Source organism: Prinia subflava, chromosome 4 (genome assembly GCF_021018805.1).
Source record: "Prinia subflava isolate CZ2003 ecotype Zambia chromosome 4, Cam_Psub_1.2, whole genome shotgun sequence".
In the NCBI taxonomy this organism is placed as follows: domain Eukaryota; kingdom Metazoa; phylum Chordata; class Aves; order Passeriformes; family Cisticolidae; genus Prinia; species Prinia subflava.
In genome coordinates, this window is record NC_086250.1 from 6,952,386 (window position 1) to 6,975,929 (window position 23,544).

At 41.6% G+C, this 23,544-nt stretch overlaps 1 long non-coding RNA gene across 2 annotated transcripts in view; it reads left to right on the forward strand.

The window, feature by feature from the left end:
* The window catches only part of LOC134549587 (uncharacterized), a 90,928-nt gene that overhangs the window by 50,560 nt on the left and 16,824 nt on the right, over positions 1-23,544 (forward strand). Inside the window, exons 6-8 of one of the 2 annotated variants that reach the window (XR_010080140.1) lie at positions 13,363-20,216; positions 20,867-20,923; positions 21,508-21,585. This is a non-coding gene — a long non-coding RNA (uncharacterized LOC134549587). Of the gene's footprint in view, positions 1-11,418; positions 11,508-13,362; positions 21,586-23,544 lie in introns of both variants that reach the window. The other variant, XR_010080141.1, reaches the window with a different exon arrangement.

Consider the following 23,544-nt stretch of genomic DNA (forward strand, 5'->3'; position numbering starts at 1 on the left):
TATGTATGAATTGTCCTTCAATTTTACATAAGTCATGTGATGAATTTGCCATATTGTCCCAAATGTTCACTTCCTCAGTGGAACTGCCTCCATCCAGGTCCCGTTTTTGGGCTGTGAGTGTTAAATGTCCTCCTGCTGAAATGTACCTGATACTCATTTCAGCTGTTCTAGCTGGTGTCCATGGTGCTAATAGGAAATACAACAACACAAGTGATGTAATTTAATTATCTAAAGCCATTTTGAAAAAGCTTGGATCTTTCTTAACCAGCCCCAGTGTAAGTTACATTGGAGTGAGCTTACTGAGGGGATTTGAAAGACAGTCGCAGGGATCAGACACCCAGAGTTCATACCCGTACCAAAGGAACAGAAGAATTACAATGCTCTGCGGAGCTTTGATTAACTGTCTCCAGAGTAAATACAACCCCTGGAAACAAAAGCTTTCTCTCACACCAGGCCCCAGAATTGGCAACTTTAGCATATTCTCTTTGTTCACCTCCAGGATGGCTGGCAGGTTCAGCCAAAGGAGAGAGACTGTAAATTACAACAAAAAGGGAATTAGAAGATGTTATTTTAATCAGACTACTGAATGACTTCACTGCCGAGCTAGTGCACTGTGTGCACAGTAATCAGACTTCTGTGGGCCGGGGCAGTGGCTTTCTCTGTGGGGTTGTGCTGGAGGAGGCTCAGAAAGAAATCTTTCAGCACACCCTTACGGTTGAATGCTCAGGCCAGTCCTGTATCCCTTCCCTTGTACTTCCATTGTATCTGCCTCAGACCACTCTTTGCATAAGCAATAAGGCCGGATTGTTTTAGCTGCCATATCAGGCACCAGTTTTGCAAAACATGATCTACTTATGTAGACCTGAGTGCCCACAAAGAGCCCAACACCATTCCAAAAGTGATTCAGGGGATCCTTGCTAGGAGCTGCTGTTGAATGATTAACTTTCACCCAAGCCCCCTTGCATTATTTTTAACTCTACCTTTGGTCTTAGACAGAAATGCAAAATATTAGAAAGTTCCTTGTGCTGTGCTGTGCTTTACATTGTCAGAGCTATAATCTCACTGTTAATTTCTGTGTTTATTTTCCTGGTCTGCCTTACTCTCCCATGCAGGCAAGCTGAATTTCCTTGCAATATTTCAAGTGAGATGTTTACTGCCAGTGTTAGCCAAAGAAAGGATTTTTGAATGCTCCCTTATCTTGAATTATCTTCCCTTTTCTTTGCGTGCTGCTTTACACTCACTTTCCCTAGGCTCCAAACAGCTCTCAGCAAAAGTGACCTGCCTTTCCCACAGCAAAGTTCAGTTGTCGTCCCCCAGAGTCTGTTCCCCAGAGCTGGCGTGCTTGAAGCAAAACCAAACTGCAGGATTGGATTTTTCCAAGATACCTGCCATTATTCAAAAGAAAAGTATGTTTCCCATTGAACATTGCCATCACATAGTTGGTAGCTGCATGAGCAAGAGGGAGAGGAGCTAACAGACTGTGCCATACTTAAAAACACCGTTGAATTTAAGTTGCCAATTGTGAATCTGCTTAACAGGATCATTTACAGAAGAGCATTAGTCACCTGAGGGTTTCTGTGGAGCTTAGTGGAGTGGATAACACAACTATTTGAACTTTTCTTGTGGGAAGGAGCAGCTGGTGGTGCAAATCTGGAATATTCTTTCCTGCAAGGCCGTGTTTTTGGGGGAAATGTGTGCGCAGCCCTGATTTCCAGGTGAATCTGGACACCAGAGGAGGTCCACACTGCCTCACTCAATTCTCTAAAAGCTCCTCTGCTCAGGGCAATCTCCACGTTTGTACCTCTGTCATCACTTCCTTTTCCTAAAACCACTGGCATGTGTCCTCACCCTTGAACTTCCCTGGTTCTCGTTGTGTCACGAGGCAAGGCAAGGCAAGGAGAACTTGACAAAATTCAGCTTCTGCACGTGCAAGGAGTGGTGGGGTCCCCACCCCTTGTGTCAGGGAGTGCCCACATGGGGCTGTGCTCATGCAGGTGTGGTGTGCCCATCAGGGCTTGGCAGCTCCTCCGGTCTCTTCTCCAAACACAGCACAAACCTTTCCCCTCCTGCTCTTTTGGGGCTGTCTAGAGAAAGTCTTGAGAGGTCCTGATAGTTCTGTTGGACTGTGCTTAACCCACTCACTGATGAAGGCTGGGACTGAATGGGCCCCACACTGATTGTCCTTCAGCATCTTAAAGCCAGGCCACCCCTTGGAAGGGCAGCTGTCTGAGGCATTAGCAACTCTTGTTTTACCACTTCATCACTTACCTGGACAGCCATCTCTTGCAGCAGTTTGCTATTCCTGGCATTGTGCTAGAATAAAAAAAGACAATAAGAAAAATGAAGTACTGTATAAAAGAAACCCCAAACCAGAATTCAAAGTTGTTCCTTAAATTTGTGACTTTCTCTTTCTTGTATGAGAGAAATTAGGGACCTGGGTTTGTTCCTTCCTCCTTAGCCCTGTTGAAAGTGAGACTTGTGCTCCTAAACTACTTGGGCCTTTTGGAAAAAAACCAAAAAAAAAAAAAAAAAAAAAAAAAAAAAAAAAAAAGAGTTCACCTTAATGAAGGACAAGTATGCATCACTTCCATCAGAGGTTGGTGTGAGGTGCACAAGAGATACTATTGGGAAGTGGGAGCTGTTACTCACTGGGCTGTGTCTTTGCAAGTGGGAGTTTGGGGGCATAACTTTATGGTTCTAAATCCGGTATCACATGGCTCAGTGGAAAATGTTACAATCTCTGCAAACTGTAAGTATTCTGTGCCACAAGCCTCAAACTTCCACCCCTTGACTGTTACACCACCTGTGTGTAATTAGCAGCTTGACATCAGATGGTAACTAGAAAGTTAAGTTAAAATGGAAAACCTAGGCAACCTGATTTCCTATTTTCATTTTATACAGGCAAGAACAGACATCAACAATGTATAGTCCATTCTGTGCACATATTCTCTCAAACATTTCGCAGAGGCTTTACTCTTTTAACCAAGGATACGACTGACTGAATGCACATGAAAGACATTGTTATTCATCCAAATATTTTCAAACTGGAAGCTATCTGTGGTATATTTTACAGAAACTCTTTCAGCGTTAGCACACCACAGCCACATGAAACCCACCTGGCCAAGCGTGAGGTTTCTGGTTTCAGAGGCAGCCTCACTGAACCTGGCCCTTGTTACAGAGTTAATTGGAAATATTTGTCCAGGGAACTTGCCTGGCAGATTTCGTGTGTTGTTTGATTTCCTCATTCTTGGTGTTTAATCTGTCATATCAGAACGTGTTGGGCGCAGTTGGTTGGTGCCGTCTGGAGCAGGGGATGGAGCTGGCAGGAAAAGCCAGCAGCCAGAGCAGCTCCTGCTCCCATGGATCCCCAGCCACTGGCAAGGCTGGCAGGAGGAGGGGGACAAGGCTGTGGCCAGGGATTTTGGAGGAGGAGGAGGAGGAGGAGGGCTGCTGGATGGCTGCCTGCTGATAGCAGGCACAGGTTGGATCTTTGGCATCTCCTCCTTAGGGTAAAGGTGATAGCAGTAGGAGAGCTCTGTGCAGGATTGCTGGCTCAGTACCCCAGTGTAATTGCCAAGTAATCCCAATTGTGTTTGTTCTCTTATCCAAAATTAATCTGAGCTAAGTCATCTAGACTAATAAAAGTAAAAACATTTGTCTCATTGCTGCTCTAAGAATAGATAAATCTCTTCTTCCTTGCTCTTTTTAAACTTTTGAGCAATACCTTGACTTTTTTTTTTAAAGCCCTTTTGCCAAGTTTTTTTCTTAAATACCAGTGACAAGAATATGAAAGGAATTAGAAAATTATTATGGGATTAAGACTCATGCACAAAGAATCAACAGACATGTTGATTCTTTGTCCTCCAAAGAGGGCAGCATCGGTTCTGCAATCAAACCTGGTGTCCATGAGTACAAAAGGGGTTCGTGTGCCCTGATGTATGTGGTAGGTAGGAAAGTAATGCATGGAACAATCTTTGATTAAAAACCCAAACACCTCCCTCCCCCAGCCAGTCTAAAAGAGAACAGTCAAAAAACTTCATTCAATTTTTAGAAATGAAGAAAATGTGTTCTTCACCTATGTTTGAGAAAAAATGTTACCTGTCAGTGGTAAACAGCAGAGTAGGTACACTTCTGACTTTACTGATTTTATAATGTGCTATTTCTGTCTCCTCATCAGCAATGAGATGCTTTGCTGCATGGACAGATATTTTTCTAATTCCATATTAAGTTCCCATACAAAGTAACATTCGATGGGATACAAAAATGATTTATTTGATACATCTTTGAGAGTTGTGGTCCCCACCTAAATGTCAATGTCCATATCCTCTTCCTTCTAACCACAGATCCAACAGTTTTCATAACAGTGTTGTGTATATGAGAAGGAAACTGTGTTTTTTGAAGAAATTTACATACAGCTCTCTGGATTCCTGTTTGTTACAAAATCTGACCAAAAAATAATTACTTTAAAACTCTACTGACTGGAATTTGGGCTCTTTGGAACTCCCAGCTAGCTGAGGGCCAGTCTTAAACCATGACCTCTAAGGTTAGTGCTTGGAAACCACAGAGGTAATGTCACTGGGAATTTTGCATGTGTGAGAGCTTCAGAATGTGGCTGTGTGCATTGCTCTGTCCCTCGTCCCAGTCCCTGTTCTCTTCTCCCTTTGAAAGCCCTGTTTGAAGTTGCTTCTTAATCTCCTCAGTTGTTGACTTGGAAATGCATTGGACCTCCAGAGTATGAGTCATGCCAGCCCTCAGTCACCAGTGCTGTCCAGAAATGCTCTGTTTCCCTTCTCTTCTTACCCCTTAACCGAGGGCAGCGATGATTCATTGTGTAAAAAGACTTGATTTGCATTTGATATGAGTCAACAAGATTCAAGATCAAAAAACAGCATCAAACAGGCCTTGCAAAAAAGAGAAGGAAATTTTCTTATTTAACGGGGCCAAATCAAAAGTACGGGCATAGATATTATTCTTGAAAAATCAAAACATAAATTACACTGCCTTGAAAATGCCCTCATACAGATTCTGCAAATGTTTGAAGAAATCAATGTGTGTTAAAATATACTGTGTTCCAAGCAAATCAAAATCTTGTTTCTGTTTTGGACATCTTTGCAAGGAAACCTTTCGGCTTTTTTTGTTTGGTTGGTCGGGTTTTTTACTGAAATTTTTGTGCTAGGCACTTTACAGGCAGAACCTTAAGAAATCTTTTCCCCTTAAGAAATCTTTTTAGGAATGCACTTGAAGTGTACAAATCTCATCTCTGTTTTAGACATGAGTAGTTATGTGCTTACCTTCTATTGATGTCTTTAGGCATTAATCACCTCTTTAAGGTTAAGTACATTTCTAAATTATTTTCCTCCACTGTGGTCTAAATACACAAAATGGGGGAAAATCTAGGGAGGGATCAAGAAAAAATATCTAATACATCTTGCAAGTCTAAAAAGTTACTTCAGGGATCTTGAACTGCTAATATTGATCAACTCTGGGTGAGTAATACACTGAGCAGGAACAGACTTTGCAGGATGGCTGCACCCCAGATTCTTGGGACAATTTCCTGTGAAACAAATTATTATATACACTACAAATATTGCCTGTCTCTCGTCCTCTCTTTTGCTGAAGTCAATTTGCCCAGTTTATGATAGGTTTCTTTAAACTGCCTTGAAAAAGGTGCTTCTGGAAATGGAAATGGAAACTTTTAGTAACCTACTGAAGGAATTAGAAGGTTTCCTTTCCCTCTGCCTGTCTCTTGACATTCAGCTTCTGTTGCTTCCCTTTTCCCATCTACCATCATTATGGTAACACTATCATTGTTTACCTGAACTCTGAATTCTGTGAGGCTCATCTTGTGTCTTTAGCTGGTGGCCAAAAAAATCACTTGGCATTTTCAAGGAAAGCTAACAACTGCTCAGAGAAAGAGTTTGGGAGAAAAGGAGATGGCTCCCAGAGCAAAGTCGGGCTGCTTACATTGGTGGGTGTAAACTAAAATAAGGTCTTGGACCTTACTGAGGACTTCCATTTCTCCATGAAGGGGTGGACAAAATTCACCTGATGGTGCAGCAAATTCTTCAGAGCTGTCCACTGGGCTCTGAGCTGGTGCTCCTGTGGTTGTAGCTCTCCACAACGTTTTGTTCAGGTTTCAGACTGATGTTGGCTAATCCCCTCTCCATTTCTAGCCTGTTCTGATTTAGATCTTGGAGCCTCAGGACGTCTGTTTTCCCTTTGTTTTGTGCATCTTTAAGGTAGGCACTATTTATGTGGACTTTCTTAGTAATCTCAGACAAATGAATGAAATTGTGTTACAGGACACAAGTGATTTTCAAGATTGCATTTGCTGTCAAATATCTTCAGTGTGCTATTGTGTGCATAAAAAGACTTCTAATCAGGTGATAGACTGTCACAGCATGCCTTCTGTATCAGTTTGTTTCAATATATGTATACAAATTTACAAAAATGCATTTATGCTGTCTTTGGTTCTCCAAGGCAAGTAACTTCTATGCAAACAGAGATTTTGTATGTGTGGTCACAAATTTCATGGTTGAGTACCATAAAGATCATATATCTGGAATTTAGGAATAACCATATAATCACTGAAATTTCAAGACTGGAAAAGACCAAGACCATTGGAGTCCAGCCTGTGCCCAATCCCCACCTTGTCACCCAGCCCAGAGCACTGAGTGCCACCTCCAGGCATTCCCTGGACACCTCCAGGGGTGGGGACTCCATCACCCCCATGGGCAGCCCCTTCCAGGGATTAACATCCCTTTCAGTGAAGAAAATCTTCCTGATGTTCAACCTAAACTTCCTCTGGCACATCTTGAGTCTCCGTGCTTGTCCTGCCAACCAAAACATGAACAGTTATTCATCTAAGTGCGTACACTTATATACATCAAATGTACTCCATAGGTCTTACATTGTTTAAAATTACAGATTCTCCCCCACCCTTCTAGTTTCTGAATATTCCTTTTTTTGACATTTACTGTTGTATTTTTAGGACTTTATTTTCCCCTGAATCTGCACTAATTTTGAATCAAATATCATATGATTTTAAACCAGTCTTCTCCACTCCTGGTGTCCACAGACCTTGCATGTACTCAATTTGTATTTCTTAAATTGCAATTTTATACACCAGTGATCTAGAACCTCTGAGCAAAGTGCTGTCTGCCACATTAATTTCTGCTTCAAGGTTGTTAAAAGGAGTGGGTTTACACTCAGAGCTCAGCCAGCCTCAATGGCTGGCACTACCCTTTGCAAAGTCTCATTTTTGCATTACTGTCTCTTGCAGTGACCGATAGAATCCTGTCTGAGACCAAGAAAACTTTCTTGAACCTATTTACATGAACAGCATCAGACTCTGGTGTTTGTGCTACCTCCTTTTACTGAAAACTCAGACAGAGTGTCTGCTGACACGAGATCTTCTCCAGGTTTATATTCTGGCTGTAAATCATCCATCTGCAATTGAAATAGCTTTCTCTGTTTGTGAAACTCTTTTCTCCACCACTGGCATAAGTGGTTTACATCCTGCTTTGGCAAATGAGGGGCTGGAGGGTTGTGCATGCATAAGCACTGGAAGCTTTTAATTTTCCTGTCCATATTTGCTGGCATTCACCTTCTGTTAGGGTTCTCTGCAGCATTAGCTACAGTCTCTGATGATTTCCATAGTTACAAAAATGTTGCCAGACCTCACAGAGTGGGTTCAGGTGATGATTCTGTGTAGCAATTACCACCAGAAAATCAAAGTAAGGGTGTCTTCTTCCCTTCTACCTTCTTCATAAGCTGTTCCTAGGCTAATTATTATGATTAATGTGTTTCATGCACATTCTTTGCAGATTAAGGTTTTTTACATCAACAGTTATGGCAGTCAAATGAGATAGAATTTTTTTTCCGGCCAAATTTATCATTCATGTGTGCTTTCCTTCCCTGCAAGTAAAGAAATATTGATAGCCATCTCTAACCCTCCCAAGGCCTAGAAGGGCCCCTGGATCATTCCTGGTTTTCCTATAGAAGTTAATTATTCACTCCTGCCTTTACATTGCTGTCAGTTTTGTTCCAGGCTTCAAGCACCGGCTCCCTCTCTGTGATACCATTCTATTGTTTATACTCTCAGCAAAATACCATTTCTGAACTTCAGTGTATTCCCATGGCTGGATATCCTCTCAGGAAATCATATGGATGCAGAGCATAGCCTAATATTTACAGTGAAGCACTGCCTTTAGAGGGTCTAAGTTCAAATTTCATGGACTATAATTTTCTTTCTGAAGAAGTTTTCCACCACCCCGTTGAACTAATTAGGGTGAGATGAGAGGAAGAGAGGGAAAATGAATTTATTAAGAAACACTCTTCCTGGTAGATATGTGGAGATCTGTACAGGCATTGGCTTGGCTCCTTAGGAGGTGGGTAGAACAGAAAATCACAGAATGGTTTGTGCTGGAAGGGATATTAAAGCTCTCCTCATCCCATCCCCTGTCATGGACAGGGGCCCCTCCCAGCTTTCTCCAAGCTCTGTCCAGCCTGGCCTGGGGCACTTCCAGGGATGGGGCAGCCACAGCTTCTCTGGGCAACCTGTGCCAGGGCCTCACCACCCTCACAGGGAGGAATTTCTTCCCAATATCCAATCTGAGTCTCCTCTCTGTCAGTGTGAAGCCAGAGAGGAGTGTTCTGTCACTCCATGCTCTTGTAAAAAGTCCCTTTCCCTCTGTCTTTTAAGCTCAAGGTATGGGTAAAAGGTGTCTCCTTCCTCTTCTGGAGCTGGTAGACAAAAGACCCATTCTAAAAGTGCATCAATCCTCTGGATTCAGAGCAATAAGTGTAATTTCTTCCTTAAGTTTTCATCTAAGTATGCTTCTATGTGTGTGTTGGCACATGTATATCAGGGAATTTGAGTTCTGTTAACTTTATTTTGTGTTCTGTTGATAGCTTTTCTATGCCATTAAAAACATCTGAGAATATATTCTTTAGCTTTTAATGGCTTCTGTCTTCCTACTGTATTCACTTTCTTAACAACCTAATAGCTGGCATTTTCACCCCTTGAGTAAGTACTCCTTTTCCTGAAAATGTTTTATAAGAAAACAATTATAAATGTTATTTCTTCTAGATTTTGTTATACTTTCACATGAAGTTCACATCCACACGGTATGATTGGATTTTACCCTAGTGACATCAAAGAAAGATTTTATCAGTGCTTTCCCCATCAATAGGTTTTCTTTTCAAAATGGTTTTGGTAACTTTAGCTGACTAGTATCCTGTACACTCACACTCTCTGGGTGTGAGAATAACTTAGGCACCCAAGTCTAAAATATAAAACTTGTAGCTATATATGAGAAGAGTTCCTCAACCTTTTCTTCTCTTTTATTTCTCAGTATTGGCATGCACAATCTCTTGCTTTTTGTCTTGGTATTTGGCTCAGGCTATGGCTAAAATTTTGGTTCTGTGATCCACAGAACTAAATCAAAATCTGATTACAGTTTTAATCAGTCACAATCAAAACATTTGTGTTAGATACATCAGAGCTCTTTCCAACTTCTTGTCTCTCTAGGAAATTTCTATCTCCATAGCTTGGCTTTTCCCAAAACTGCAGCATTGTGATTTCTGTAATTTAGAATGGCAACTAGTTTTCTCTTCTCCTCAATAAATCTTGTGTTTCTGACCTAGTTCTATGTGACAGTAGCCACTTTTGCCTTCTCCCTACTCACTGTCTTTACTAAGAGGCAAATGTTGCTTGAACTCTTTCAGTTGTGGAACAGATGTAGGGGAGCAGGGCTGTGATTGACATGAGTCCTGCATTCCTTTATCTTCTTTATCATCCCTTCATCTTCTCCTCAGGTTCTTGAGGAGAAATGTATGGGACCAAATGTATCCCTCCAAATGTGTGGGACCAGACAATGCTCAGCCACCACTCCAGTGAGAATCTTGCATTGCTGCTTATATGCCATAGATAGTCTTTTCTAGAATAAGCTGTGAAAAGAGGGAATTAGTGACAAGCTGAGGCAGAGAGGGCTCTCCACAAAGTCAGTAACATCCAAGGACAGGATGAAATTCAATGCTCCATGCCTTTTAGATGGCCAGTTCTCTTGCAGTGTGTGTCCTCTTTTGCCCTAAGCCACAAAAAGCATTGCCATGATGCTCACAGGAGCAATACCACGGGCTTCTTTTTAATCATTTTCCAGTTGCTCTTGTGCTTGATCTGGAAAGGAAAATACCTGAGGCCAATACTTGGCAAAATCTTTTTGTGTAGCAACTTATGTAAGATTACATAAGTGTACTGCTGAGCTAATAATCAGAGCAAATTTGTATCCAAAACCATTTCTGAAAATATGTACTCATTTTTAACAATTTTTTTTTCAAACTAACTTTCCTTCCACAAATTTTCAAAGAAACTGTTAATTCTCCAGATTTTTCTGTGAACTGTCTTCCTCTCTGAAAAATCTACATTCATTCACTGAAGGTACTAATGCTTGGGATGACATTCTGCTCTTTGTCAGACACCACTGCTTTAACAGGATTATTTCCAGTGCATAGATTATATTTTTAATGTTTTGGGGGCATACATTCTGAAAATTATTTTATTCCAGTATTCAAGCTTTTGGGAATTCGTCTCTTCCCAATATGCTTCATTGAAGGGCAAGAATTAATCGCAAAAATAATTGACTAAAACTCAATTTAGCGTTTCTAATGAGTTATTTACTGTTCATCTCAACCACTTCTGCAGTGGAAGAAAGGGGAGGCTTCAGGTAAAAGCTGAGAGCCTGTGAACTCATCTTTTACTTTACAGGATAATGCAAATGCATCCAGTTTCAGAGAAACAACACAAAATGGGTTTTTCATAGGTTGTTAGAGTCAGACTGATTTTAAATCAAATAACAAAGGAGAGCAGGTTGAAGAAGGAGATCGGTAAAATTCAGAGCAGGGTTCAGGTTTTACAATATATATCTGTTCTGATGGCTATGGAGTTCTGCTTGTGCATACACTCACAATCTCTTTGGATCTTGCCTTTCCACTCTAAAGAAGTTCACAGTGAAGTTCTGGGTTATTAAAATACTAATAAGTCTAACACCTTGAAAAATAAAATAACAGGAGAAATAGCACTTTCCAGTGTTCACAGCTGACTTCCTGTGTTTTGGAGCAATGTAACCCTGAGCCAGTATGTCACAGTACATGAAGTTCCTGTGAAGGTCAGTCAGGATGTATCGTGGAGGATGGTTATGGAGCATGCAACCACGAAATATGGGTCAGAAACATAAAAATGGACACTGAAATCTGCAACTAGTCTGGGCTTTGCAAGACGTCCTCAATGAAAACAGAAACGGCATGAGATTTGTTTGGTTTGAGGATTTGTTTGGAAATTCAGAATAAAAACTGTGTTTGTCTGAAGTTTTATTCAAGTCCACTAACTTGTCCCCTGACTCTGAATTCTTCTTTCAGATAAATGTGAGCTGATTTATAACCTGGTATCAAATCTCACTGGACTTGTGGTTTCGAACAGTTTGAACCGGCTGTGCCACGAAATCGAGGTAGCACCCAGTGGTTTTGAGTGGCTGTTTTGAGTTCAGTAGAGCCCCAAGATCACGATGGAAAACCTGGAGGTGCCAAACCTGTCCTGATCCCTGCCACGAGCCTTTGGCAGGGCTGCAGGGGCACACAGGGGAGCTGGGTCTGCTTCTGCATAGGAGTTCAAGTGGAGGAATCTGTCCTTTCTCCCCCAGCAGAGGTGCTCTGGTGCTCACAGAATAAAGTGTGAGTGTGTGTCTGCAAAGGCTGAAAAGCTGGTCTGGGCAGGGAGCACTCAGGCAGAAGAGTAACTGCTGCAAGTTCAAGACTTTTATCCAGTTGTGAGTTGAGAGTGTTTCTGCTTGTGTTATTATGTCTGCTATTATTAACCTCTTTCTTCAACCCATGCCAGATTTTATCTATAATATGCGTTTGGAGAGACAAACAGCTCTTTTTGGAATGGGGCTTGTGTTTCTGTGACCACTTGTTCTGCATCTGTCTTGGGTGATTCAGGAGCAAATTCATCCACTTGTCTCCTCTGAAGTACAACCCGCTGTGCTTCTATTATGTGCATGATTTCACATATTAAATTTATTTCTTGTGCTGCATTTATTTTAAAACTTTATTCAGTCATGTTCCTCTCCGTGCATTTAAGAGGAGCCACAAATATTTATGAGGCAATTTTAACACTTAACAATTACTTTTGTGGGGTTTGGTACTTTAATAGCTGTAGTTGTATCAGCCTTGGCTGATATTTCCTAATTATTCATATCCTGACGTGTTATCAGCCATCATAGAGCATTACCAGCATCATTTTAAGCTCTCTTCACCTTCTTCAGTCTGGGTTTTATTTGAAAAGCAGACATGCAGTCCCCAGTGAGAATTAAAGTAGAAGCATTAGCTTGCAAAATATATGCCAATGACCTAATGATTCTGACATTTCCACAATACAAGCTTTACAAGAAGGCATGCAGACAGCAAAGTCTGTTTTTCTATCTCATATTTTTTTAATGGCTAAATGTTTGGAGGAAACAAAATGGATTTATTCTGCTCAATCCAGGGTATAATATCAGGACTTATCCGGTTCCGGGCCCCAGGGCTTCAGACAACTAACAAAACACATCTTACTTCTGCTCTGCTAGTTCTCTGTTATGCTTTTCACATGCAGGAAGAAAGAGTAAAAGCATAACCCAACCGAATAAAGCAGCATGGCCTGCTATTCTTTGCTTATGAAGCATCACATGATAGACACCAAATTAAGAAGAACCCCCCACCTGTGGTTAAGTATGTATGCAACTGTCAAGCCATTTTTTCTAATATAGAGGGAATTTTACCATTCCCTTCACTGCCAGAGTACAAGAATATATTTAAAATGTTAATGCCTTACCAAAGCATGCTTCATTGTTTTCGAATAATCCAGTGATTTTACATAATTTAAGTAAAATCAAAGCTGATCCCTGGTCTATTTTGAAATGCTGCTACCTTTTAAATCCTCTGCTCTGATGTATGGAAAGAAGGTTAATCTGAGGTGGTTTTCCTCATAGTGTTTAAGTTGCAATTTGTTTTTTGGCTCTTCGGTCGCTGTTTATGTAAGGATGTATTGGGATAGGGCTGTCTGCCATGATATGGTAAAAAAACCAAAACCATCTTTTCTAATAAAAATAAGATGCTATTTAAACAAGAGGCTAAAGGAAATCTATCCTCTCTGTTGACCTTTCAGGCTGTGGTGAGCACAGAACGTGCAGTGCCAATTTTATGACACAGTCATGTCAAATAGATTGTATGTGACATATTTGAGCTGTGATTTCAAAGAAGGTTTAGATGTAAGAGTCAGGAGGGAAAACCCATTCAAATGTGTTCTTGTTACTTTTTGTACAGTGACTTCATGGACCAACCACCTAATGACTAAGACATGCCATATGCAAGAACATTGCCTCAACCACAGATTTTTCTGGTTCATTTGCTTGAAGAACTCCAATTTTTTCCTGTCATTGCCTGGGAAACCAGAAGCAAATCTGATGGCTGTGTCGAAGACTTGGAGGTGCCCAGCATTTGTTCCAATACTGGGCTGGTAATTTCGTCTTTTGTGTTTTTTCTTTCTCTCCTTTGCAGCCTTTATCTACTCAGGTGATGAGCTGGTTGTAGGAATTTCTCATAGCTACAGAGAGTGGGGCCCTTGCAGCAAAAGGGCTTAAATGTCAGAGGTGGCCTTTGGACATTAAAACCATGTAAACCTGGATTGCTTTCTTGTGATGCAGTGTTCAGAAAACAAGCAATGAAAGAATCGCTTCAAATTCAGCAGGAGTCATACTGCAGTTGTCATTGCCTTTGTTGTCACTGAGTTCTGTGACAGAAATATTCCAAATACCTGTCTGCAGAACAAGGACGTGCAAGCTTCACGAGTGGCTTCTCCCTGGGTGCAAAAACCCAGTCCTTGCTGAGCATAGGAATCATCAGTTGCTTTCAGGGATTTACTCTGGAATTAACATGACTCCTTTCCTTCCAGCACTTCTTTCCTGCAGTTGCTGATTCTCTCTCTGCATGTAAAAGCCCTGATAGGACCATCATTAATGTACAGCACCTCTTTTCTTCTTAACATTGTCTTCTCTTTACTGCAGAGGTGAAAGCTGTGGAAGCCTTCTGCCTTTGAAGAAGTACTTAAGATGAAATGGCTCTGAAGTGCATTTAAGGGTGTTTACTTTAGGCACTTTATTTTTTTCTTTATTTTTATTCCTATTGGAACTGGCTAATGTTATTCATTAAACTAACAATTTCTCCCCTGCCTGTTCTTAAGTGTGACTTGTGACCTTGCAATCTGTGTATTTTGTCATCACAGTGTGTTACCATGGAACTGATTTTGATGTCATGAATAAGGGCATTGTGAGTTTCCACGTTCCCAAGCATATTTGAGACACAGGTTTGGAAACAAAAATGACTTCACCAGTTAAATATTGTTAGATCCTATAGTATATCAAAGGTAAGAACACTTGTGCCCTATATTCCTTTACATAGAAGAATCTAAGGTTAGGAATTTCAAAGCAGGTATATACAAGAATGACACTACAAATAGCATTTCACAAGATTAAATATTTTGTGAGAGTATTGAACTCTAACCCCTTTCTGTTACTGTAGACAAAAATCTTTCATATTGTTCATGGAGCCTCCTCAGGCTGTCTAACAGGGATTCTGTGTAAAGAGGAAGAAATGCAGTGTGCTGAACAGCTCCTGATGCTGCTGGGACTTAACTCCTTCGAGACAATAGTGGCTGAGGGGAATTTTCCACCCAAGATCACTCACAGGCACACAGAGGGCAGTGTACAATTGCTGCTTTTGAGGCTGAGAGGAGTGGTAAGGATTTTTTCAGAAAAGAGCCTTGCACAATGCACAAAGGGAAAATGCACTTTTGTTGTGCAGCAGAATACATGTATTGCATGCTTTAAATTGAAAGAAGCGAGTTCCCTCAGTGATCTACCTACCCACATGAGGTTAAAAGAGTTCAATGGAATCTCTTGTCAAGCTGTTCCCCAGGGTGTTTAATTCATCACATTTAAAGACTTGATAGCATTCTATTATAATGGAGAAGTTTGAAAAGCCTCAAGTGGGGTTAAAATCCTGTGTTGCAAAAAAAAAAAAAAAAAAAATCTAGTTTAGCAGGAACCACATATACAGTTCTGTTTACTTGATCTGCTGGATTTCTTTCCAGATGAGAATTACCCATCCATTGCATTTTACAATCTATCTCAGTAGCATTTTTCTCCTGGCACCAGGCAAATATGTCCTCATTAAGTAAAATTTATGCTAATACCATTCTGATTAGCAGCAGTCATTGATATTCACTCTCATTAGCTAAATTGGTTCACTGGAAGACATCCCGTCGAGGGTTTTTTTCTGTTTTAAATGGAATATAAAATGTATGGATTCACAGAGAAGACAGATGATGATAATTATACCCTGTGTTTACTCCAGACATTTTTTTATCCTAAAGCCTCCTGAAGTACTTAGATCTGCATTTAGATCTGCAAGGAGGGAGAAGACCTTTTTTCCCTCTTAGAGAAAAATCTCTGTCAGAAGTATAGAAGCCATTCTGGTTTTACTGTTATTAGCACAGATTACACAAAGGAATCTTCCATTCTGAATGTAGATGCACTTTTTGATGGGACAAAGGGCAGGACACTTCATAGGAAATCTCCCTGGGGAATGAGCTCAATTCATGGAGCAATGGGACTTTCTACGTGCAGTCTTTTTGGAGTAACCTTGTGATTCTGACTTACCATCTCTGGGACCTGTGCCTGCAGTGATCTTGCAAAATTAGCCTCAGTGTGAACCTTTCATCAAAAGTACCAGGATCCTGTCTGCTCATCTTTATAAATCTTGGCTGAAGGGAATGATCATTTCAGCTGAGAATTTTATTGTATTTTCTTATGTTAAAACATACACAATCAGTTCCAGCCATGGTTTGATGCAGTCTGGTAGGATGCTGTGATGAATTACCAGCTGCTTTCTCTTAACTCTCTTAAAGGGCTCTTATTGCCAAGGTGTGACAATCCTGCCATTAACACTGTTAGGTCCAGGAACAGGTTTCTTTGTGTCATAGCCTCCATTTCAAGTGCAAGAAGGAAAGCAGTGCTCTCAATGCCTGATATTCTCACTCATATAAACAAAAATCCCAGCTGATGCCTCTCTTTATATGCAGACATATCTGTCCTTTACAAATGCTGTCCCTATAGCTGTCTGATAAAGTTCTGTTTGCCTTTAAATATTGACACAGCACATACTCCATTCTCTTTTAAAGAGGAAAAACCTTTCTCTGGTCCATTCAACCCTTGACCTTACTAGAAGGATTACAAACAAGGATGTCTCTTCTTGCTAATTTTTTACCTTTTGGATCTGCAGTCAATACTGCTGCTTCACCGAGGCTGCCAAGCAGAAAACAGATGCCAGCAACCACTGACCATTGGCAATGGGGAGATGGGAAACTCTGGCCTACAGTGACCTTTGACTGGGCTCGAAATTCCTCGGTTTGCCTTTGAATTCCCATCACTGAATAGCTCACATCACTCCTGGGCAATAATTGCGGCGTTTTCTCATGTGCACTTCTGTTCCTCTCACTCCTACATCGATCTGATCTTTTCTCCCTTAATCCAAACTATCCCACATCCAAAAGATGCTTTGGAGGGAGATCTGTGACCACAAGCAGCAACGTGAAACCACCCAGATGCAGATAAATTGCCATTCTCTCTCTGGCTGCACAGAGAAATTGGGTCCTAATGGTATAGCAATTACCTTGTTTCCATGGTAACGTGTGTGAGCACTATAAATAATGTTTGCTGTTTATAAACAATTCGGCTTGCACTGAATTATATACACTATTTGTATGCTAATATATGGGATGCACTTCTAGTTGTTTCACAGCAATGGAAGAGCAAACAGAAAGCTGGAAGTTTTGTGAACACTGTACTTAACCATGTGATTATTATTTTTTTCCCATGTCTGTTTCCAAAGGAAAAACTGCATGTGCTGAATCTATTTTCTTTCATAATGTATACATTCAATAATGGAAAAAAAACCTGGAAAGAAAAACTTACAGAATTAGCAGATTGTTTTTGCTACTCATCATTATTACTGCACTGGGGGTTTTGTCCCAGAAGGTAAAAAAAAATTAGGTTACGATTCAGCAAAATGCTTCTGTGCATGCTTATTTTTAAGCTTGTAAAGTGATAAAGTATCTTAGTTTCATGCTTTAAAATTGCTTTCTTTTGTCCACCTTTTATTACGTAACAGCAAAATATTTTCTCTGTTTTAGACTTGGCCATGAATTTTCTCCATTTTTTCAGGAAACCAACGAAGAGCTGCTGGTATTTGTTCAAAGAACAAAATAAATTCACTGCAATACCAGTTTATTTGCTAGCCACAGATAGTGGTGGGGGGAAAAATGGGGCAACTACAGGGGTTTAATGGGGTTGCAAGAGTGGTTGGAGAGGAGGCAAATTTTAAGGAGGGGCGTGTGAATGGCAGCTGGAAACACAAGGAGGAAGGCACAGCTGTGACAGGATGAAGCTCTGTCCCTGTCAGCACGTTGGGAGGCACACAGGGAATCCCTGCTCCGTCTGCTGCTGATGCTGCTCCTGCTCCTGCTCCTGCTCCTGCTCCTGCTCCTGCCTGGCTGGGGAGCAGAGCTCCCGCTGCAGCTCCTTGGCCTTGGGCCAGCGCCGCCCAAGCTCCGCGCCCACCTCGGCGAGCTCCAGTTGCTGCCACAGCGTTTGTGCGTGCTGGGATGGGGAGCTGGGATGGGCTCGGGGCTGGGATGGGCTTCAGCAGCCGGCCTGGGAGAGGGGAGCAAACACGAGCCAAGGGATTTGTGCTAACACACCGTGGCAGGGCACAACACCTGTGGGCAGACACGTAGACGGCGGTGGGTACGCCACTGAAACAGCAAGAGAGGGCCACGTGCACGTTGCTGAGGAGTAAAAGAAATGCATGGCATTGGATTTGTTCCTTGGCAGTCATCCCTGTTGAACTGCCGTGCTGGTTTAGCTGTGGACACCCCCATATTTACATTAAAATAGTTGGGGAAATTTCTCCTGTATTCGTGCCCTGGGTATGCAGACTCCATCTCCAAAGCCTCAAGGTGTGCTGAGGGCTGAGGTTGCACCTCTCTGGTTCCTGTTCCACACCGTGGCTCTTTGCTGGTGGCAGGGCAGCAATCCCAGCCCATTCCCCTGAGCAGATGGGGTCCCCTGTGCCTTTGATTTCCTGGCACAAGCCTCAGCCAAAATGACACAAATGGAATACTTGCTTTGTCATGTGGGCAAGAGTGGTTTGTTTGCCTCATCCACACTCAGAGCAGCTCCTCAACCTGTGCTGAAGCTGTGTAGCAATGGACAGCATGTTTATTTTGCACTGTTTGGTTGCTGGTCTGGAAAAGAAAGACACTTGGCTTTTGGGAAAGCACCAAGAAAACAAATATCACCCAAATAATAAGGCTAAATAACGTGGGCTTCAGTAAAGGGCTGTTAATGTTGTGACAGGGCTGCAGTGTCACTTGGGAGCCTCTGCTTGGACTGCATCCTGTCCCTCCCTGTCTTAAATGACTTCTCCATCACTGGCCTCCAAGTGTTCTGAGCTGGTGCCACGAGAAGCAGAGACAACCACGCCGAGTTTCCCAGCAGTTTGCCTGGAGCTCTCAAAGTCCTGCCTTCTGCCCTCTTCTCCCCCAGAGGATGCACAAGTAGTCATTAACCAAGAAGTGCAGAGAAGCCAAACATCTTCCATTTGGAAATACTGAAAATGACTGAAAATAGTCCCAGCCATGGATTACCTGTGGTGTGGCTGTTGGTATGAGCATTCCTGTGTTCCCCAAATAGCTGTGGTGAGGTTGTAAAACCCTGCTAAGTCTGCACCTACCGTGTGCTCCTTCATCCCCGTGGTTGATTTGATGTCTCCCACGTGTCCTCTGCTATGCCTGACCTCAGGACTGACTTCTGCCAGGGTTTGCTGAGTGAAGGAAAGGGGAAACTACCCAGTCACTGGGCAGTATTTCACAAATGACATCTCGGGGCGGGCCAGTAAGCTCCTATTTAATCAGTTGTATTTATTTTAAAACTGTGGCAGAATATGATAGCCTGGCTTTGTTTTAATGGTAGGCTTTGGCTATTTAAATTTTATTTTCTGTGTTTTGGGGTTTTTTCTCTATATCCTAATATCTTTAAAAAGTCCTCTTAACACCTCTTGGTTTCATATATTTCTCTAAGATGGAGATGGTGGTATACTCCAGTTTTGTTTGATTTGCATGTCTGAATTAGGAAGAATAACAATAACAACAAAAAAAATCTGAGAAAACTTAGAGAGAGGAAAAATACAGGACTATCTTCTTTTGAAACTGAAATATAAAACTCCACACTGTCACCCAGTCAGGGTTTTTACAAAAGTAGGAGGAAATAAAGATTACTGACTGCTTTGGAACAGAAATGTTCAAAAAGCTAATTTGCTCCCTAACTTGGAGTATGATGACATCATGAATACACACACACAAAAGAATCCTGAAAATGGTTCTCTTTCCAAGGAACCACAAAAATTTATAGTTCCCTTGATTAAAGATAGGGTCTGGTTTGGGCCAGCCATCTAATTTCAGTTTGATATTTGTGAAATCTTTCTGCATCTTGTTCCTCCTTTTTTTCAAGCTTTTAGGTTAAATATATTAAAATATATCATTAAAATAATGCAAAAATTAAGACACTGAGGAAGCCTGTCTTAAAAATGTCCTCACTCCTAGTCTGCTGTTTTTATATTGAATTTGAGACATGCATCACAACTCTATTTTGGTCTTGATTAACATGTCTTCTGTCACCAAATAATTCATTTTGCAAAGTTTTGAGAGGCACAGCAGACTTAGAAAACTTCCTTGTTTAATTCATAGCATGCTCCAGTCTGGCTTTGCCTGGTGTAGAGTCTGAGCTGAATTTGGTGAAACCATCACCTTGGGCAGGTTTCAGGTCAGGAGCCTGAGCAGGGCCTGGTTTGATTTATTGCTCCTTGAGCTGATGTCTCTTACCTTGCAGCCATCCACAGTGGAAGGGGAAGCTCAGATCCCTCCTCTTTCAGTGGAGACGATGGCAGCAGGCAAACACTCGACTGCTTTGAAGTGCCAGCAGAAAAGCTTTCAGGATCGGGGCCAACACCCTCTGCAAGTGCCTTTTGGATCTGTCTCAGCTTGAGCAGAGACATTTGGACAGGTATCAGGTTGTGAGGGAGTGTAGCCAACAAAAAGCTGAAGTGGGAAAAGCTCAAGTGAACCCACCTAGGGAAAAGAGGCAGCTCTTGAATGCAAAAGGCTTTAAAGAGAAAACTGAGGGTACTGTTTTCAGAGGAAAGCAAATGCAAGTCCTTGGGAAAGCATCCATTTAGCTGGGTTCTGAAAAATTTTATTTCTGTTTGTTCTCTTTTCTGGTGGGTAGTTAGGGATGGGGAGAAAGTTTCAGGAATCACCTAAAACAAAAATGGACACTTTAACTACTTTCACAATTGGTACTTTCACTAAATGTGTTTTATGTATACATGACTTCCTAATGCAGAATGAAAAACTACAAAAATGGTTCAAATACTCGTAGAGGTCATTCAATTCACTAAATCTTGACTTCCACTTCAGGAAAAATATCTCCAAAGGGGTGTATGACCTCTTATTATCTTCTTGTAAAATTGCAGAGAATCAAAAAGAGTTCTAGCTCTCACTTTAAAAAGTAATATGATTTGAAAAATATGCACTGATTAAAAATTAACATTTTCCACATGTACCTTTTCATTTTAATATTAAATTTGCAAATACAGCCAAAGCATAAAGTGGCATCACCAGGGATTGTTAATGGCTCATTGCTTCCTTTTCCAGGTCTTTGGGACTGAAAGTTGATATTTACAGATACTTCTAAAATAGGGATACCTCTGGGTAAGTTAATGGGAGCATTACAAACCCAGGAGTTTCTGGTTTATGTTTCTCAAGACTGGAGAAGCTGAATTTGAGTAAGATGCATGGGAACAAAGAAATTTGGTGTTCTGACCTGATGTCTATGTTCTTTTCCTTTTCTAAAATTAGCTCTAATTAATAACTCTATTGAGTATCTCGGAGATTATCCCTATTTCATGGAAACATTTCAGCTATATGAACTGTTGCAAAGGGTTTGGAGATGTAGAGTGCTAGGGGTGTAATTAGCCTAAATGAGTGTGGCTGAAAAAGGTCCAGGATATTCAACTTCAGTAAAAAGACCTTCAACTTGAATAAAATAAGAGAGGCTTATACCATACCAAGAACATTAATGCTTAGGAGTGGCTCTGTTTGACTAAGAAAATGCCATTAGAACCAAGTATTTATGACTAAACACACTTGAATAGAAAACATGCAGAGAAAACTCTCATAGTTCATTTGTCAAAAGCTGGCTGAACTGCAGCCCTGTAATAATTCTGTCCTGGATATCTCAGCCAGAGGAGCTGCTAACCACAGACTGACTTCCTCATTCCTTCTCCTTCCTCCAGGAGTGCTTTGGATTAGGGAGTCAGCTGAAATTTCCAAAGCACATATTTTCCTACCGTGCTGCTGCGACCCATCTCCAGGTACTTCTTGCTTGGATTCTCCCTAACCCCTTCTTCTTTTAATTCTTTTGTGAAAAGTAAAGTTTATTAATGCATTGACTCAGTAAATCTTTCCCAGGTCCCTCTGCATGCGCGCACACGCACAGAGAGTAAAGCAATTTAGGCAGCAAAAGAAAGACAACTGGGCACTGTTGAACACCATCCAACAACTCTCTGGTTCCTTGTCCTGAACAACAGATATTCTATATCACCTAATATTAACAAACAAAAGACTTTTTCCCACGCCATTATATATTTACATTGCCCTCCTCTTCAAGCTTGGCGTGTTGGCTTCCTAAGACTATTTGATCCCAGATGCAGCTCGGTGCCAGAATTGCTGGAACAAAATGCAGTGGGTGGACAAACCTGTCCCGCTGCATTGCTTCTGGCCTTTTAAAAACAGAAAGCATTTATGTGACTCATTACTGTAAATGTACTAACAGAGCATACCAGTGATGGTTTTCTGACTGAAAGTGCCTGCATCTGCTCAAAAGGTTAACACGGGTGCAGATCAAGTGCATATCATGACACATTTGTTGATATCAGCCAGGGGCAAATATTAAGTAGCTTATCTTTTAAAGAGAGAGATAAGGAGGAAGGGTTGTGAGGTGCTTGCCAATAAACGTATATTCATCACAGCTGTCGCTCCTGTGCGCTGCAGGAGCCACGGCAGGCGGGGCTGGTAACAGCACTGAAACCAGGACACCTGAATTCAGCCCTTACTCTTGGCCTTTGCTGGGCCTTTGGCAAGGGATTTAGGACTAAATTAGGCTGCCTTGTGTTCCTGACTAGGTGGAGGGAGAGAGGTTTCACAAATCCCCTGTTAGCAACTACAAAATCAAGGAATCACAGAACAGTTTTGTTTAGAAAAGGCTTGTAAACATCATCCAGATCCAATTCCCCTTCTGCTTTCCATTGAGACCTACTAATAAAAAAATACCTACAAATAAAATAAGGAGGTCTTATCAGAAGTTACTGGGTGCTGATGACACAGACATATGGAAGACAATGTAGAAAATTTGTATCCCTGTATTACATTAGGAGGCCACAAAATCCACTCCCCTTGAAAAGGGAAAATTGAGGAAGGAGCTTACAGAAATTGTTCTGAATATCTGCAGTGAGTTTTTTTTTCAGATATGCACACACATATGTATTTTTATGTATTTACATGTATCTGTACATGTGCATGGAAATACATGGATAGTGTGCATGCATTTGGGGCTTTTTATCTGGGATATAAGATGCAGTTTGAGGACTACCTTTTCTCCCTCTCTCTGGGTATGCTAATTCCTTCAAGTATCATAGAATCATAGAATATCCTGAGTCGGGAGGGATCCCACAGGGATCACTGAGTCCAACCCCTGGCCCTGCACAGACACCCCAACAATCCCACCCTGTGCATCCCTGAGAGCGTTGTCCAAACGCTCCCGGAGCTCTGGCAGCCTTGGGGCCGTGACCATTCCCTGGGGAGCCTGGGCAGTGCCCCACACCCTCTGGAGGAAGAACCTTTCCCTGACATCCAACCTGAACCTCCTGCTATGTGTACATTTCTGTGTCTTAAAAGAATGTAATACCTCAGCAAAGCACTGAGATGATGTTTAGCACTATGGAGAATTCTGTGTTGTGTCTAGCACTACTGAAAATACATGATTGTTAAATTTCACTGCCCTTTGAGCAAGCCTAATCTGGAAGCTGCACTCAGCAGGGTGCAATCCTTGCAGGTAGTTGGGATGCAGTTGCTGTGACGGCCTTTCAGGGCAGCCTGGATCACTCTGGTGAAAGAACCAGGAGAGGATTGCCATGAACATCCATCAGGAGTGGGTACACAAGCAGTATCATGACACTATTAAATGTTCACCCTTTGAGTAAGAGTTCTCTGGACAGCTTAAATTAGAGGAATTCAAAATCATAAATAAGATGCTCTGTAGGAAACTACTTCAA